At 40.8% G+C, this 17,866-nt stretch overlaps 1 pseudogene; it reads left to right on the top strand.

Moving 5' to 3' along the window:
* LOC133234714 (eukaryotic translation initiation factor 4E-like) overlaps positions 1-17,087 on the top strand; it is a 56,509-nt pseudogene extending 39,422 nt beyond the window's left edge.
* The last annotated feature ends 779 nt before the right edge of the window (positions 17,088-17,866 follow it).

The raw sequence follows: 17,866 nt of genomic DNA, 5'->3' as shown, positions 1-17,866 counted from the left end.
TTAAAATTACAGCATAAGAAATAAAATGGAAATAAAATAAATATTAAAAGAATAATAAAAAGAACCTCAGTAGAATGGAAGCATATATATAGAGAGAGTAGTAGGAAGAAGAATATTTTCCTGTAGCCTCAGCTGTCAATGCCCTTACCTCCACAGTGAGCCTTACCCAGTGTGCCTACCCAGGAAGTCCTTCAGTATTTCTAGGAAGGTCTCTGGACCTGCTGTGCACAACGTGGGGCCAGCTCAGGCTCTGATCTGGCCTTATGCCAGCATGTGCTTGACTCCAAAATCTGCAATTGCCCCCAAAGTTCATGGCCTCAAATGTGAGAACACACATTTTCTAGGGTTGGGAAGATCCCCTGGAGGAGGAGGCATGGCAACCCACTCCAGTATTCTTGCCTGGAGAATCCCACGGACAGAGGAGCCTGACTGGCTGCATTCCATGGGGTCACAAAGAGCTGGACATGACAGACTGAGCGACCAAGCACACAGCTCACAGATGTAGAGTTTACTAAGCCAATTGCGGAAATTTAACCTGTTGCTCCCGCAGCTGCACACGAGACTCTTCCTCTTCACTGGTCACACTTCCGGAACTCAGTTTCAGTTTTGGATCTGCCTCTGTTTGTGTGCTGTCCTCTGATGGCTGTTCTCTACCCAGATGAGAAGGTGAAAGCTGTGGTTGCCTGGGGCTCAGTGGCTCATTCAGGCCAGGCAGAGTGAGTGATATGGCAGTCCCAGTCGGAACATGTGGGGAGTGCCTGTGGTGGCAGAGGCTGTCAGGGAGTTGCTACAGCTTGAGGTGGGCCACGTGTTCTCCTGGGGGAGTCGTACCTGGACCATAGGATGCATGGCAGTGCCAGGCTGCAGGCTTCTGGGAAGCTAAGGGTGGTGACCTGTGCTTGCTCACACGTTTGTAGAAGCCGAGGCAGGTCTCCTGCCCACCTCTGAACTTGGAGATAGCAGCCAAAGTTTGTACCGCCTCTGGAGCCTATGTAGATGGTGCCCTCCCGTCTGTGAGCGCATGGAGTTAGAGGTTCCTGGGCTGGCCCACCCTTTCCATGCACCCCACGACAATGATCTCTTGCCTCTCCAGCAAGCCCAGCTTTTCCTTGGACTCCCTCAGGTGTGTTATATTAGCACCCCCAGGCTGTCTTCACAGCAGTCAATCCCCATCATCTCCCTGGGGTCTGACCTCCAAAGTCTATGCCTCAGCACCCAGCCCCCACCACCCCGGCGGGCATGCAAACAAATGTCTCATGCTGAGGGGTGTTGGTTAGCACCAACATCTAAGCAGAATTTTCTCTGCTTTGCTCTCCACATGCCTGTTGCTTCACTCCTCTGAGGCTCTGAAACTTCCCCCTGTCCCCACCAGTGAGGGGATTCACTTGAGTGCAAAAAATTTTCCTCCTTCACAGCTCCCTCCTAGAGGCACAGGTTCTGTCTGGATTCCTTTCTCTCTCTCTCTCTCTCTCTTTTATTTTATTTTTTTAAATTTCTTTACCCTACCCTGTTATGTGGAGATCATCTTACCATTTTGGCAGTCTGAGGTCTTCTGCCAGCATTCAGGAGGTGTTCTGTAGGAGCTGTTCCACATGCAGAAGTATTTTTGATGCATTTGTAGGAAGGAAGGGGATCTTCATGTCTTCTCTGCCATCCTGAGGGCCTCACTTTTGTTTATTTTATATATTGTAGTTTACATTTGTATGTTTCTATGTGACATGTGAGGTTGCAACAAGCTGACAGCTGCTTGTGAGGTGCCTGCAGCACTCACAGAAGAGAGACAGAGAGTTGGGCAGAAGAGAGAAAGGGACAGCTTCTGTATGGGAGGAACACAGAAGCAGAGGAGCAGACGGAGGTCAGAGGGACAGAATCTGCTCGTTTCCCAGAATCTATCCAGCTTAATTGAAAAGCAGAGCCTACACAGGGATGAACGGAGGTGGCTGGAGAATGTTCTCTCTGTGCTGATTACAAGGGCTGGAGAGGCATTGGTGAATTGGGCTCACTGCAAGGAGAGTGTATATGTTGATAGCTTCTGGGTAAGCAATTTGATCACATGAATTTAGAACTTTAATAATGTTTATACCTTCTGTCCAGGAACTACTCTCTTAGGAGTTTATTCTAATAAATATTTATTCAAATACATTTACTTGGGAAAATTATACACAGTTCAATAAGGAAAAATCTTCCAAGTTTCCAGATGAAGGGGTGCTGTGCAGCTAAAAGATTATTTTGCTTTGGAATAATAATTACAAACCTGGTAAAGAGTTAGACAGGTACATGTTCCCATTTGTCCATCAGAATCCTGATCTGTACCTGTGACCTGGGAGAATTACTGCGGGGATGCCTTTCACTGTCACTCCACTGTAATGTAGCGACTGCAGAGAGATGGCCATGAAACTTTACATGCTTTTTTAACTGGGACTCTCTGGGAAACTGGCTCTGATTATATATAGCATCTGCCAATTTCTGTGGTGTAAATACTTCCCCTGTGGCCTATATCAAGCTACAACAGGAGGTCCCTGAAGATGGGTTTGGGCTGAGATGAGCACAGTCAGTTTCCTGAACCATCCAAGAAAACTCAGCCCACTTTTGGGGAAAAGTGACAGTATGTGGTGAGGACTCCACAAGGACTGTCTTTGTGTTTGGAGGTAGCTTTTGCTCTTCCCAGTTTTGCAGGGGCCGGGGGCAGGCAGTGTGACACCCACTAGGGACCATCCCTAGAGAGGGAAACCCTTGCATTTGAGGCAGTCAGGGGTTGGAGGTTCCTGCTGCTCTTTGGGGAGGGGGTGCCTCTGTGCTTGATTTCCTTGTGGGTCCAGGAGGTGCTCCTCCTTCATATGCCCCACCTCAGGGCAACAGGGCCAGCTCTGATCGCTGGCCTTGCTCCTATCCTCCCAGTCTTCCAAGGATAGCAGGGACAGGCTGACTCCTTGGGGACATTTAACAGTATACAGAACAGGAAACAGGTCCTAATGGAGAGGAAGGACAAGGAATCACAGAGCAGGGGGAAGCTGCAGGAAACACTGGGTGTTCTTGTGCCATCCTGTTGGACAGAAGTGGGATGTAGATGGCCAGGCCCAGGAATCTAAGTTATTGACAAACTTCACCATCCTGTGTTTTCAAGGGATGCAGCCACACCATGAATATGAATTAAGAGGAAACCAGAGTAACCACGTCCTTGTCTGTCCTGGTCTGTCATCCCCCTGGCTTCTGCTTCTGAGCTGCAGTCACAAAGCCCATCACAGCCTGAGCCATGAGCAAAGCACACCTGGATAGGGATCCTTCTCGGTGTGGCCAAAGTGTCTGAAGGTATTTCCAAACTCAGATTATATTTTCACACTGCTATGATCTGAATTTTCTCTCTCCTCAAAGTTCATATGCTAATCCAAATGCTCAAGGATGATAGCATTAGGAGATGGGATCTTTGGGAGGTGATTAAACTATAAGGATGGAGCCTTCAGGGATGGGATTGGATTTTTATAAAAGAGGCTCCAGAGAGATGTCTCAGCCCCTCCATGTGAGGATACAGCAAGAAGGTGCAGATTATGAACCAGGATGCAGCCTCTCAGCAGACCAAGATCCCACCCACACCTTAATCTTGGACTCCCAGCCTCCAGAACCATGAGAAATAAACTTCTGTTGTATAAGTCATCCACTCTGTGCCATTTTGTTATAAAGCCCAAAGGGATTAAGACACAGACATTCATTTCCTCTCTGAATATTTATTAAGCACCTACTAGGTGCTAGGCACAACTGTGGACACTCAGGATACCCCAGTTAACAGTAACAACAAAAAATAAATAAAAATTCCTACCTGTGAAGATCTATTTTTTGCAAAGACAGATGATCAATGATGTGCTGTATTGAAGGTGGTCAGTGCTTGAGAAATAATAGAGCAGGGCAAGGGGATGGAAGTACAGTCTGCCCTTGGAGTCTGTGGGTTCCTCTCTGCATATTCAATCAACTTTGGATCAAAAGTATTCTGGAAAAAAAAAAAAAAAAACTAATGCCAGAAAGTTCCAAAAAGCAAAACTGGCCACATGTAGCAGTTATTTGCATTATATTTACAACTATTTACATAGTATTTACATTGTATCAGATGTTATAAGTAGTTATATTGTTGCTGTTCAGTCATAAGTTCAATTCAGTTCAGTTCAGTGGATCAGTCGAGTCTGACTCTTTGCGACCCCATGAATCACAGCACGCCAGGCCTCTCTGTCCATCACCAACTCCCGGAGTTCACTCAAACTCCTGTCCATCAAATCGGTGATGCCATCCAGCCATCTCATCCTCTGTCATCCTCCTCTCCTCTTGCCCCCATCCTTCCCAGCATCAGGGTCTTTTCCAATGAGTCGACCCTTCACATGATGTGGCCAGAGTACTGGAGTTTCAGCTTCAGCATCAGTCCTTCCAATGAACACCCAAGACTGAACTCCTTTAGGATGGACTGATTGGATCTCCTTGCAGTCCAAGTGACTCTCAAAAGTCTTCTCCAACACCACAGTTCAAAAGCATCAATTCTTCATCTCCAACTCTGAGATCCCATGGACTGCAGCAAGCCAAGCTTCCCTGTCCTTCACTGTCTCTCAGAGTTTGCTCAGATTCAGGTCCATTGAGTCTATGATGCTATCTAACCATGTCTTCCTCTGCTATCGCCTTCTCCTTTTGCATTTAATCTTTCCCAGCATGAGGGTCTTTCCCAGTGAGTTGCCTCTTTGCATCAGGTGGTCAAAGGATTATTCAAGACTGATTTCCTATAGGATTGACTGGTTTGATCTCCTTGAAGTCCAAGGGATTAAGAGTCTTCTCTGCACCACAATTTAAAAGCATCAGTTATTCCCCATTCAGCTTTCTTTATGATCCAACTCTCACATCCATACCTAACTACTGAAAAAAACACATAGCTTTGACTAAACTAACCTTTCTCAGCAAAGTGATGTCTCTGCTTTTTAATATCCTGTCTAGGTTTGCCATAGCTTTCCTTCCAAGGAGCAAGCATATTTTAATTTCATGACTGCAGTCAGAGTCGCAGTGACTTTGGAACCCAAGAAAATAAAATCTGGTGCTGTTTCCACCTTTTCTCCTTCTATTTGCTGTGAAGTGATGGGACAGAAAGCCATGATCTTAGTTTTTTGAATGTAGAGTTTTAAGCCAGCTCTATCATTCTCCTCTTTCACCCTTACCAAGAAGTTCTTTAGTTCCTCTTCACTTTATGCCATTAAAGTGGTATCATCTGCATATCTGAGATTGTTGATATTTCTCCTGGCAATCTTGATACCAGCTTGAGCTTCATCCAGCCTAGCATTTCATTTGATGTACTCTGCATATAAGTTAAATAAGCATGGTGACAATATACAGCACTGATATACCCCTTTCCCAATTTTGAACCAGTCCATTGTTCCATGTACAGTTCTGTTACTTCCTGACCTGCATGCAGGTTTCTCAGGAAACAGATTAGGTGGTCTGGTATTCCCATCTCTTTAGGAATTTTCCACAGTTTGTTGTGATCCACACAGTTAAAGGCTTTAGCATAGTCAATGAAGCAGAAGTAGATTTTTTTCTTGAATTCTCTTGCTTTATGATCCAATGAATGTTGGCAATTTGATCTCTGGTTCCTCTGCTTTTTATAAACCCAGCTTGTACATCTGGGATTTCTCGGTTCACGTACTGTTGAAGACTAGCTCAAAAGATTTTGAGCATAGCCCTGCTAGCATGTGAAATGAGTGCCATTGTATGGTAGTTTGAACATTCTTTTGCATTGCCCTTTTTGGGGATGGGAATGAAAACTGACCTTTTTAACCTTTTCCAGTCCTGTGGCCACTGATGAGTTTTCCAAATTTGCTGGCATATTGAGTACAGCATCATCATTTAGGATTTGAAATAGCTCAACTAGAACTCTACTACCTCCAGTAGTTTTGTTCATAGTAATGCTTCCTTAAGGCCCACTTGACTTCACACTCTGGGATGTCTGGCTTTAGGTTAGTAACTACACCATTGTGGTTATATGGGTTATTAAGACTTTTTTGTATAGTTCTTCTGTGTATTGTTACCCTCTTCTGAATCTCTTCCACTTCTGTTAAGTCCTTACTGTTTCTGTCCTTTATTGTGCCCATCCTAGATAAGTAATCTGGAGACAGCTTATAATATATGGTAGGATGTGCACAGATTACATGCAAATATCATATCATTTTATAAAAGGAGTTTGAACATGCATGGATTTTAGCATCTTTAGGAGTGAAGGTGGGTGAGACGGTTCTGTGGGTACTGAGAGATGACTGTACTTGATGGGCACCAGGGAGGAAATCCAAAACTCTCCCTTAATTTTCCCATCAACCAGCCACATAATTTAGTGAAGTAATGTGTTGGTCCAGTCAGTCTCCAGCACAGAGCCCACTGGGTCCTGTTCCCACATTCACACTCCCATGGCTGCATCCAAGTCTCACTGCTGTGGAAACTAAGTCCTCTCTAAGGGATTTACCAGCATGTCCCAATGGCACAGGTCACTAGGTCCCTGCGAGACACACGCCCTTCCTTGGTGAATGAGACAGAAATCGTGATCCTGACGGGGCTACATTTGTGGTGGAAAAATGCAAACTGTTCCAAACATGGGAGGAAGGGTTGGAGACAGCTGAAGGTTCTGGAGTGTGTGGAAGGGTATGTGGAGGGGAGGAAGGTCAAGGGAAATGCTACAGAGGAAGATGAGCCTTCCTCAGGTAGACGAGGGAGACAAGGAGCTTCCAGCAAAGGAAATACTCGAACACTTTCTCCATTCTTATCTGATCACCTGCAGATAGTCAGGTCCCCATTTACCTTGTCCACTCCCTCCTTAGTCCCTATGGGATGAGGACACAGTCAGTGCTAGGTAAATACTTATTATGAGGAAGAAGAGAAGGGAAAAACACAAGGAAACACTCTTCAGCTAGGAGACAGGCTAGTCTGGTAGAGCTGAGGTGGGAAAACCAAGGAAAGAGGTGAAATTAGAAATTCAGAGGAGGCAGAGGCAAGAGAAGGCCTGGTGTGCTGCAGTCCATGGGGTCGCAGAGAGTCGGACACAACTGAGTGACTGAACTGAACTGAGAGGCAAGAGTCTGGTGTGACATAGTGAGGAACTAGGCTTCATTCTGAAGGGGTGATGGGAACTCTTAGAGTATTTTAAGAAGGAGAGAACACATGATTGGTGTTATATATTAGAAAAATTGCCCTGGAAGTGGTAGGCCAGATGGACATGGAGCAGAAAGGGTAGTTGGAGGGTTGGACAGGATATGTGCCTTCAGACCAGTTTAGAAAACTTGGGAAAGCTGGAGCGGCACGGTGCATTGAGCAGGGTGGTCAGGCCAGGTAGGCAGGGGTGGAGGGAGGGCAGGGCAGAAAGAAGGCGTGTCATGTTGCTTAAAGATGCATTATGTTTCTTCAAGAATCAAGACTGCACATTGAAAATATTTTTTTCATCCATCCTAATTGGCATTTCTCCAGTTACATTTTTTTTCAGGTCAGAAATTTGTGGTAAATTAAAGGAAAATGCCAACTTAGTGTATGCAAAAAGTCCCCAACAGTGTAACAGAACTGTGTTAGATCAGTCCTGGTGAAACTGCAGAGATCTAGCCTACACTCTGCTTTGCACCCTCCCTCTCAGGCACTGCCCAAGAAAGGTGCCCCTCTGTGCTGACCATGGTGAAGGCTCAGTCCCCTATAGGTTTTAATGACAGGGCTCTGGGTTAGCATCTCTTCCCATTCAGACTTGGAGTGAGAGTAGCCCTACCTTTACATACTCTAAATTCTCTTTTTGTGGTTGTTTTTCTGAGCTTCAAAATTTAACATGGGAACTTGCTTGTGAGCTTCATTTCTCTTGCTCAAATTGGATTTCTGTTCATGAAGTTCCTTTTTTTATCAACAAACAGATTCCTCAGGAGGCCAAAAACAAACCTGGACTTGACTACGTAGCAATATTATGTTGACTATATGATGGTAAACGTAATCAATTTTCCTCCCAAATTTTTATTATGAAAAATTTAAACATAAAGAAGAATTGAAGGACTACTACAGTGAACATTCACATATCCACCAACAATATTCAATATTCCACACTTTGTCATGTGAACTTCTTTACCTAACCTAGCTGCACTTTTTTTGGACCTATTATAAAGTACGTTACACTACTTTACCTCTTCAGCATGCATCTCTTAGGGAAAAAAATAATTCTCCATGACTACAACAGCATCAGTTCAGTTCAGTTCAGTCACTCAGTCGTGTCCAACTCTTTGCAACCTCATGGATGCAGCATGCGAGGCTTCCTTGACTATCACCAACTTCCAGAACTTGCTCAAACTCATGTCCATGGAATTGCTGATGTCATCCAACCATCTCATCCTCTGTTGTCCCCTTCTCCTCCTGCCTTCAATCTTTCCCAGCATCAGTATCTTTTCTAAGAAGTCAGTTCTTCACATCAGGTGGGCAAAGGATTGGAGCTTCAGCTTCAACATCAGTCCTTCCAATGAATATTCAGGACTGATTTCTTTTAGGATGGATTGGTTGGACCTCCTTGCAGTTCAAGGAACTCTCAAGTCTTCTCCAACACCACAGTTCAAAAGCATCAATTCTTCAGCACTCAGCCTTCTTTATAGTCCAACTCTCACATCCATACATGACTACTGGAAAAACCATAGCTTTGACTAGACAGACCTTTGTTGGCAAAGTAATGTCTGCTTTTTAATATGCTGTCTAGGTTGGTCATAACTTTTCTTCCAAGGAGCAAGTGTCTTTCAATTTCATAGCTGCAGTCACCATCTGCAGTGATTTAGGAGATCCCCCCAACAACAACAAAAAAGATCTCTACTGTTTCCAATGTTTCCCCATCTATTTGCCATGAAATGATGGGACCAGATGCCATGATCTTAGTTTTTTTAATGTTGAGTTTTGAGTCAGCTTTTTCACTCTCCTCTTTCACTTTCATTAAGAGTTCCTCTTCACTTTCTGGCATAAAAGTAGTGTCATCTGCATATCTGAGATTATAGATATTTCTCCTGGCAATCTTGATTCCAGCTTGTGCTTCATTCAGCCTGGCATTTCACATGATGTACTCTGCTCATAAGTTAAATAACTGCTACTGCTACTGCTAAGTCACTTCAGTCGTGTCCGACTCTGTGTGACCCCATAGACGGCAGCTCACCATTCTCCCCTGTCCCTGGGATTTTCCAGGCAAGAACACTGGAGTGGGTTGCCCTTTCCTTCTTGAATGCATTAAAGTGAAAAGTGAAAGTAAAGTCACTCAGTCATGTCTGACTTTTAGCGACCCCATGGACTGCAGCCCACCAGGCTCCTCCATCCATGGGATTTTCCAGGCAAGAGTACTGGAGTGGGGTGCCATTGCCTTCTCCAAAGTTAAATAAGCAGGGTGACAATATACAGCCTTGAAGTACTCCTTTCCCAGTTTGGAACCAATCTGTTGTTCCATGTTAAGTTCTAACTGTTCCTTCTTGACCTACATACAGATTTATCAGGAGGCAAGTAAGGTGGTCTGGTATTCCTTCAACAGCATAATTACACTTAACTTCAATTCCCTAATATCATCTAATATCTTCTACATATTAGCATTTACCAGTTGTCTCTAAAATGTTTTCTAATTAATGTATTTCTTTTAAATGGAGGCTAATTACTTTGCAATATTGTGGTGGTTTTGCCACACATTGACATGAATCAGCCATGGCTGTACAAGTGTCCCCCATCCCGAAACTCATCCCACCTCCCTCCCTACTACACCCCTCTGGGTTTTCTCAGAGCACTGGCTTTCAGTGTCCTGTTTCATGCATCAAACTTTGACTGGTTATCTATTTCACATATGGTAATATACATGTTTCAATGTTATTCTCTCAAATCATCCCACCCTTGCCTTCTCCCACAGAGTCTAAAAGTCTTTTCTTTACATCTGTCTCTTTTGCTGTCTCGCATATAGGGTCATCCTTACCATCTTTTGAAATTCCCTATATATGCATTAATATACTGTATTGGTGTTTTTCTTTCTGACTTACTTCACTCTGTATAATAGGTTCTAGTTTCATCCATCTCATTAGAACTGATTCAAGTGAGTTCTTTTTAATAGCTGAGTAATATTCCATTGTGTATATGTACCACAGCTTTCTTATCCATTCCTCTGCCAATGGGCATCCAGGTTGCTTCCATGTCCAAGCTATTGTAAACAGTGCTGCCATGAACATTGGGGTACACGTGCCTCTTTCAATTCTGGTTTCCTTAGTGTGTATGCCCACCAGTGGGATTGCTGGGTCATATGGCAGTTCTATTTCCAGTTTTTTAAGGAATCTCCACACTGTTCTCCATAGTGACTATACTAGTTTGCAGTCCCACCAACAGTGTAAGAGGGTTCCCTTTTCTCCACATCCTCTCCAGCATTTATTGTTTGTAGACTTTTTGATAGCAGCTATTCTGACTGGGGTGAGATGGTACCTCATTGTGATTTTGATTTGCATTTCTCTGATAATGAGTGATGTTGAGCATCTTTTCATGTGTTTGTTAGCCATCTATACGTCTTCTTTAAAGAAATGTCTGTTTAGTTCTTTGGCCCATTTTTTGATTGGGTCATTTATTTTTCTGATATTGAGCTCCATGAGATGTTTGTATATTTTTGAGATTAATTCTTTGTCAGTTGCTTCATTTGCTATTATTTTCTCCCATTCTGAATGCTGTCTTTTCACCTTGCTTATACTTTCCTTCATCATGCAAAAACTTTTAAGTTTAATTAGGTCCCATTTGTTTATTTTTGCTTTTATTTCCATTACTCTGGGAGGTGGGTCATAAAGAATCTTGCTGTGATGTATGTCAGAGAGTGTTTTGCCTATGTTTTCCTCTAGGAGTTTTATAGTTTCTGGTCTTACATTTAGATCTTTAATCCATTTTGAGTTTATTTTTGTGTATGGTGCTAGAAAGTGTTCTAGTTTCATTCTTTTACAGGTGGTTGACCAGTTTTCTCAGCACCACTTATTAAAGAGATTGTCTTTTCTTCATTGCATATTTTTCCCTCCTTTGTCAAAGATAAGGTGTCTATAGGTGCATGGATTTATCTCTGGGCTTTCTATTTTGTTCCCTTGATCTATATTTCTGTCTTTGTAGCAGTACCATAGTGTCTTGATGACTGTAGCTTTGTAGTGTAGTGTGAAGTCTGACACATTGATTCCTCTAGTTCAATTCTTCTTTCTCAATATTTCTTTGGCTATTCAAGGTTTTATGTATTTCCATACAAATTGTGAAATTATTTGTTCCAGTTCTGTGAAAAATACCATTGGTAGCTTAATAAGGATTGCATTGAATCTATGGATTGCTTTGGGTAGTATACTCATTTTCACTATATTGATTCTTCTGATCCATGAACATGGTATATAAAAGACAATAAAAGTTGTCCATTTTATTGGCATATAGTTGCTGATAGTAGTTTCTTATGATCCTTTGTATTTCTGTGTTGTCTGTTGTGATTTCTCCTTTTTCATTTCTAATTTTGTTGACTTGATTCTTCTCTCTTTTTTTGTTGATGAGTCTGGCTAATAGTTTGCCTATTTTCTTTATCTTCTCAAAGAACCAGCTTTTAGTTTTGCTGATTTTTGCTACAGTCTCCTTTGTTTCTTTTTCATTTATTTCTGCTCTATGTTCTGCTCCATCTATTCGTGTCACCTTTGATTTCTCTCATCAGTGTTTTATTGTTCTCTGTATATAGGTCTTTTGTTTCTTTTGGTATATTTAGTCCTAAGTATTTTATTCTTTTTGTTGCAATGGCAAATGGGATTGTTTCCTTAATTTCTCTTTCTGTTTTCTCATTGTTAGTGTATAGGAATGCAAGGGATTTCTGTGTGTTAATTTTATATCCTGCAACTTTACTATATTCATTGAGTAGTTCTAGTAATTTTCTGGTAGTGTCTTTAGGGTTTTCTATGCAAAGGATCATGTCATCTGCAAACAGGGAGAGTTTTACTTCTTCTTTTCCAATCTGGATTCCCTTTATTTCTTTTCCTTCTCTGATCAATGTTGCTAAAACTTTCAAAACTATGTTGGATAGTAGTAGTGAGTGGGCACCCTTGTCTTGTTCCTGACTTTAGGGGAAATGCTTTCAAGTTTTCACCATTGAGGATAATGTTTGCTGTGGGTTTATCATATATGGCTTTTATTATGCTGAGGTATGTTCCTTCTACACCTGCTGTCTGGAGAGTTTTTATCATAAATGGGTATTGAATTTTGTCCAAGGCTTTCTCTTCATCTATTGAGATAATCATATGGTTTTTATCTTTCAATTTGTTAATGTGGTGTATCACATTGATTGATTTGTGAATATTGAAGAATCTTTGCATGCCTGGGATAAAGCTTACTTGTTAATGATGTATGATCTTTTTAATATGATGTTGGATTCTGTTTGCTAGAATTTTGTTGAGGATTTTTGCATCTATGTTCATCAGTGATATTGGCTTGTAGTTTTCTTTTTTTGTGGCATCTTTATCTGGTTTTGGTATTAGGGTGATAGTGGCCTCATAAAATGAATTTGGCAGTTTACCTTCCTCTACAATTTTCTGGAAGAGTTTGAGTAGGATAGGTGTTAGCTCTTCTCTAAATTTTTGGTAGAATTCACCTCTGAAGCCATCTGGTCCTGGGCTTTTGTTTGTTGAAAGATTTTTGATTACAGTTTTGACTCCTGTGCTTGTGATGGGTCTGTTAATACTTTCTATTTCTTTCTGGTTCAGTTTTGAAAGGTTATGCTTTTCTAAGAATTCGTCCATTTCTTTGAAGTTGTCCATTTTATTGGCATATAGCTGCTGATAGTAGTTTCTTACCATCCTTTGTATTTCTGTGTTGTCTGTTGTGGTTTCTCCTTTTTCTTTTCTAATTTTGTTGATTTGATTCTTCTCCCCTTTTTTCTTTATGAGTCTGGCTAATGGTTTGTCTATTTTCTTTATCTTCTCAAAGAACCAGCTTTTAGTTTTGCTGATTTTTGCTATAGTTTCCTTTGTTTCTTTTTCATTTGTTTCTGCTCTAATTTTTATGATTTCTTTCCTTCTACTAACCCTGAGGTTCTTCATTTCCTCTTTTCCTAGTTGGTTTAAGGTATTTATTTGTTTTCTCTCTTGTTTCTTGAGGTAAACTTGTATTGCTATGAATCCTCTCCTTAGCACTGCTTTTACTGAGTCCCATAGGCTTTGGATGGAGAAGGAAATGGCAACCCACTCCAGTATTCTTGCCTGGAGAATCCTAGGGACAGAGGAGCCTGGTGCCATCTATGGGGTCTCACAGAGTTGGACACGACTGAAGTGACTTAGCAGCAGCAGCAGCAGCACAGGTTTTGGGTTGTCATGTTTTCATTTTCATTTGTTTCTATGCAAATTTTTATTTCATTTCTGATTTCTTCCATGATTTGTTGGTTATTGAGAAGTGTTTTGTATAGCCTCCATATGATTGTATTTTTAATAGTTTTTTTCTCCTGTTGCTGACATCTAATCTTACTGCATTGTGATCAGAAAAGATTCTTGAAATTATTTCATTTTTTTTGAATTTACTAAGGCTAGATTTATGGCCCAGGACGTGATCTATCCTGGGGAATGTTCCATATGCACTTGAGAAAAGGGTGAAATTCATTGTTTTTTTTTGGGGGGTGGGGATGACCTATAGATATCAATTAGGTCTAACTGGTCTATTGTATCATTTAGTTTGTGTTTCCTTGCTAATTTTCTGTTTGCTTCATCTATCCATAGGTCCAAGTGGGGTATTAAAGTCTCCCACTATTATTGTGTTACTGTTAATTTCCCCTTTCATACTTGTTAGCGTTTGCCTATGTATTGAGGTGCTCCTATGTTGGATGCATATGTATTTATAATTGTTGTATCTTCTTCTTGGATTGATCCTTTGATCATTATGTAGTGTCCTCCTTTGTCTCTTTTCATGGTCTTTACTTCAAAGTCTCTTTTATCTGATATGAGTATTGCTACTCTGCTTTGTCTTGGTCTGCATTTGCATGAAATATGTTTTTCCAACTCTTCACTTTCAGTCTGCTATGTCTCTTGGTTTGAGGTGGGTCTCCTGTAGACAGCATATATAAAGGTCTTGTTTTTATATCCATTCAGCCAGTCTTCATCTTTTGATTGGGCTTTCAACCCATTTACATTTAAGGTAATTATTGATAAGTATAATCCCATTGCCATTTACTTTATTGTTTTGGGTTTGAGTTTATAAAACTTTTTTTGTGTTTCCTGTCTGGAGAAGATCCTTTAGCATTTGTTGAAGAGCTGGTTTCATGGTTGCTGAATTCTCTCAGCTTTTGTTTGTCTTTAAAGCTTTTGGCTTCTTCATATTTGAGTGAGATCCTTGCTGGGTATAGTAATCTGGGTTGTAGGCTTTTCTCTTTCATCACTTTAAGTATGTCCTGCCATTCCCTTCTGGCTTCTTTCAATAGAAGAGCTTCTATTGAAAAATTAGCTGTTATCCATATGGGAATCCCCTTGTATGTTATTTGCTGCTTTTAACATTTGCTCTTTGTGTTTGGTCTTCATTAGTTTGATTAATGCATGTCTTGGGATGTTTCGCCTTGGGTTTATCCTGTCTCAGACCCTCTGGGTTTCTTGGACTTGGGTGGCTGTTTCCTTCCCCATTTTAGGGAAGTTTCCAACTATTATATCCTCAAGTATTTTCTCATGCCCGTTCTTTGTGTCTTCTTCTGGGACTCCTATGATTCGAATGGTGGGACATTTAACATTGTCCCAGAGGTCTCTGAGGTTGCCCTCATTTCTTTTAATTCTTTTTTTCCCCTCTCTGCTTCATTTATTTCCATCATTCTATCTTCCACCTCACTTAACCTATCTTCTGCCTTAGTTATTCTACTGTTGTTTCCCTCCAGAGTGCTTTTGATCTCAGTTATTGCATTATTCATTATTGACTGACTTTTCTTTATTTCTTCTAGGTCCTTGTTAAATATTTCTTGCATCTTCTCAATCCTTGTCTCTAATCTATTTATCTGTAACTCCATTTTGTTTACAAGATTTTGGATCATCTGTACTATCATTATTCTGAATTCTTTTTCAGGTAGACTCCCTATCCCCTCCTCTTTGGTTTGGTTTGGTGGGCGTTTATCATGTTCTTTTACCTGCCAAATATTTCTCTGACATTTCATTTTGTTTAGATTTCTGTATCTGGGGTGTCCTTTCTTTGGCTGGAAGTTCATGGTTCCTCTTTATTGTGGAGTCTGCTCCCTGTAGCTGGGGTTGGACAAAGTTTCCTGGTTAGGGGAGCTTGCATCTGTGTTCTGGTGGGTGGAGCTGGATCTCTTCTCTGAATTGCAATGAAATGTCCAGTAGTGAGTTTTGGGGTGTCTATAGCTTTGGCATGGCTTTGGGCAGCCTTTCTTTTAATGCTCAGGGTTGTGTTCCTGCTCTGCTGGAGAATTAGCTTGGTATGTCTTGCTATGGAACTTGTGGCTCCTGGGTGGAGCTTGGTTTCAGTGTAGGTATGGAGGCTTTTGGGTGAGCTTTTGTCTATTAATGTTCCCTGGAATCAGGTGTTCTCTGATGTTCTCAAGTTTTGGAATTAAGCCTTCTGCCTCTGGCTTTCAGTCTTATTCTTACAGTAGCCTCAAGGCTTATCCATCCATACAGCACAGATGATAAAACTTCTAGGTTAAAGGTGAAACAATTCTCCACAGTAAGGGACACCCAGGGAGGTTCACAGAGTTACACGGAGAAGAGAAGAGGGAGGAAGGAGATAGAGGTGATCAGGAGAAGAGGGGGAGTCAAAAGAGGAGAGCCCAATCTAGCCAGTGATAAGTTTCCTAAGTGTTCCCCACCGCCTGGAACACCCAGCGAGATTCACGAAGTAAAGTAGAGAAGAGAAGGGGGAGAGAGGAGATAGAGGTGACTTGGGGAAGAAAAGGGAGAGTCAATAGGGGAGAGAGCAATCAAACAAGTAATCATACCCCTAAGTGAAAATGGATACTGAAGATTAAATTCTTAAAGGTACAAAATTGATAACAAATACCAAAAAGCAAAGATTAAAAATCTAGAGTAGAGTTTAGACTCTCAAAAATACAATATTAAAAATACAAAACAAAACCAACCACAAAAATTGTAAAAAAAAAAAAAATATATATATATATATATATATATATATATGAAATTTACATTAAAAATAGGGTCATTTTGGGGGAGAAGCGAGGCCTATGGAGAGCTGCTGCCTGTGTGGTTGCCAGCAGGACCTGCTGGATTTCACACGTGCCTGTCTTCCATTCATTCACCCTTTCTATTCTGCGTGCATGCCTCAGAGAATGCAAATGGGTCTAGATCTGTCTGTTCTTCTGAGTCTTTACCATCTGGAAGATCTCACAGACACAGTTTATTGAAAATAGAAACTTAACTTTTCAAGTTAATTTTCCATTTGATTTTCTCTTTATCTCTTCTACTGGCTTCCCTCCCAATTTAGGAAAACACCCCTACTCCAAATCCCCCGCCTACATAGAAGAGAAAACAGAATCTAATCAGGAGGTTGCTAACCCAGAACACTATATTAAACACCCTTTACAGAACAGATGGGCACTCTGGTTTTTAAAAAATGATAAAAGCAAAACTTGGCAAGCAAACCTTTGATTAATCTCTAAGTTTGATATTGTTGATGACTTTTGGGCTCTGTACAACCACATCCAGTTGTCTAGTAATTTAATGCCTGGCTGTGACTACTCACTTTTAAAGGATGGTATTGAGTCTATGTGGGAAGATGAGAAAAACAAATGAGGAGGATGACAGCTAATTACTCTGAACAAACAGCAGAGACGAAGTGACCTCGATTGTTTTTGGCTAGAGACACTGCTGTGCCTTATTGGAGAATCTTTTGATGGCTACAGTGATGATGTATGTAGAGTTATTGTTAATGTTAGAGCTAAAGGTGATAAAATAGCAATGTAGACTACTGAATGTGAAAACAGAGAAGCTGCTATACACGTAGAGAAGGTGCACAAGGAAAGGTTACGACTTCCTCCAAAGACAGTGATTGGTTATCAGTCCTATGCAGGCACAGCTACTCAGAGTGGCTCCACCATTAAAAATAGGTTTGTCGTTTAAGAAGACACCTTCTAAGTATTCTCATAGGAGACTGCCTCAAGCAATTGAAATTTTGGAACCGAACCAAATCCTCTTCAAAAGAAGCGTGGACTGCATTTAAATTTGATTTCCATCTAAATGTGGCTAAGATATAAGAGAAGTCTCATTTGCCTTTGTCTTAATACTTCTGTGTACATATTTTCTTCTTCTTCTTTTTTTTTTTTTTTTTTTGAGTGTCCATTATCCCAATCAAAGAATTAAGTACACATCATCCCCAGAATCCATAAATGTGTTCCTGTTCCACTCTGTAATAGCTTAATAGAATTAACCATTACAAACACATTTGACCCATCTACACTATTAAAAAAAAAAGAAAGAAAGAAAAAGAGCTTTCATTTCTATTCCTGACAAGACAATGATTTTGTTTATGTTCTATTGTATGCAGGAGCATATTTTGCTGATTTGAAAGAGTATGATGCATACAGTTTTCTGGCAATTTTCTTTGTTTCTTTTTACAGCATTATCTTTGCTATACTCTTGCTGATGGTTGCTAGATTTTAATTTATTTTTTTCCCATTTGATAAGATTAGTGATTCTGATTTCAGTTTTTCATTTGTTTTGCTTTAGTTTTTCTTTCTCATGTAATATTGGTGAAGGATCCAGGAATATGACACAAAGGTGGAATAAACATCAATTTTGTGCATTCTTTGGTAATTTTCTTTTGTAACTTAACTACACTTTACTAAAAATTTATGCATTTCATTCAAATCAGTGATCTATGTTTTTGTGATTTCCTAAAC

This window comes from Bos javanicus, chromosome 21 (genome assembly GCF_032452875.1).
Source record: "Bos javanicus breed banteng chromosome 21, ARS-OSU_banteng_1.0, whole genome shotgun sequence".
NCBI lineage: Eukaryota > Metazoa > Chordata > Mammalia > Artiodactyla > Bovidae > Bos > Bos javanicus.
Note: the sequence above shows the minus strand (reverse complement) of the source record. Positions and strands in the feature narration are given on the sequence as shown.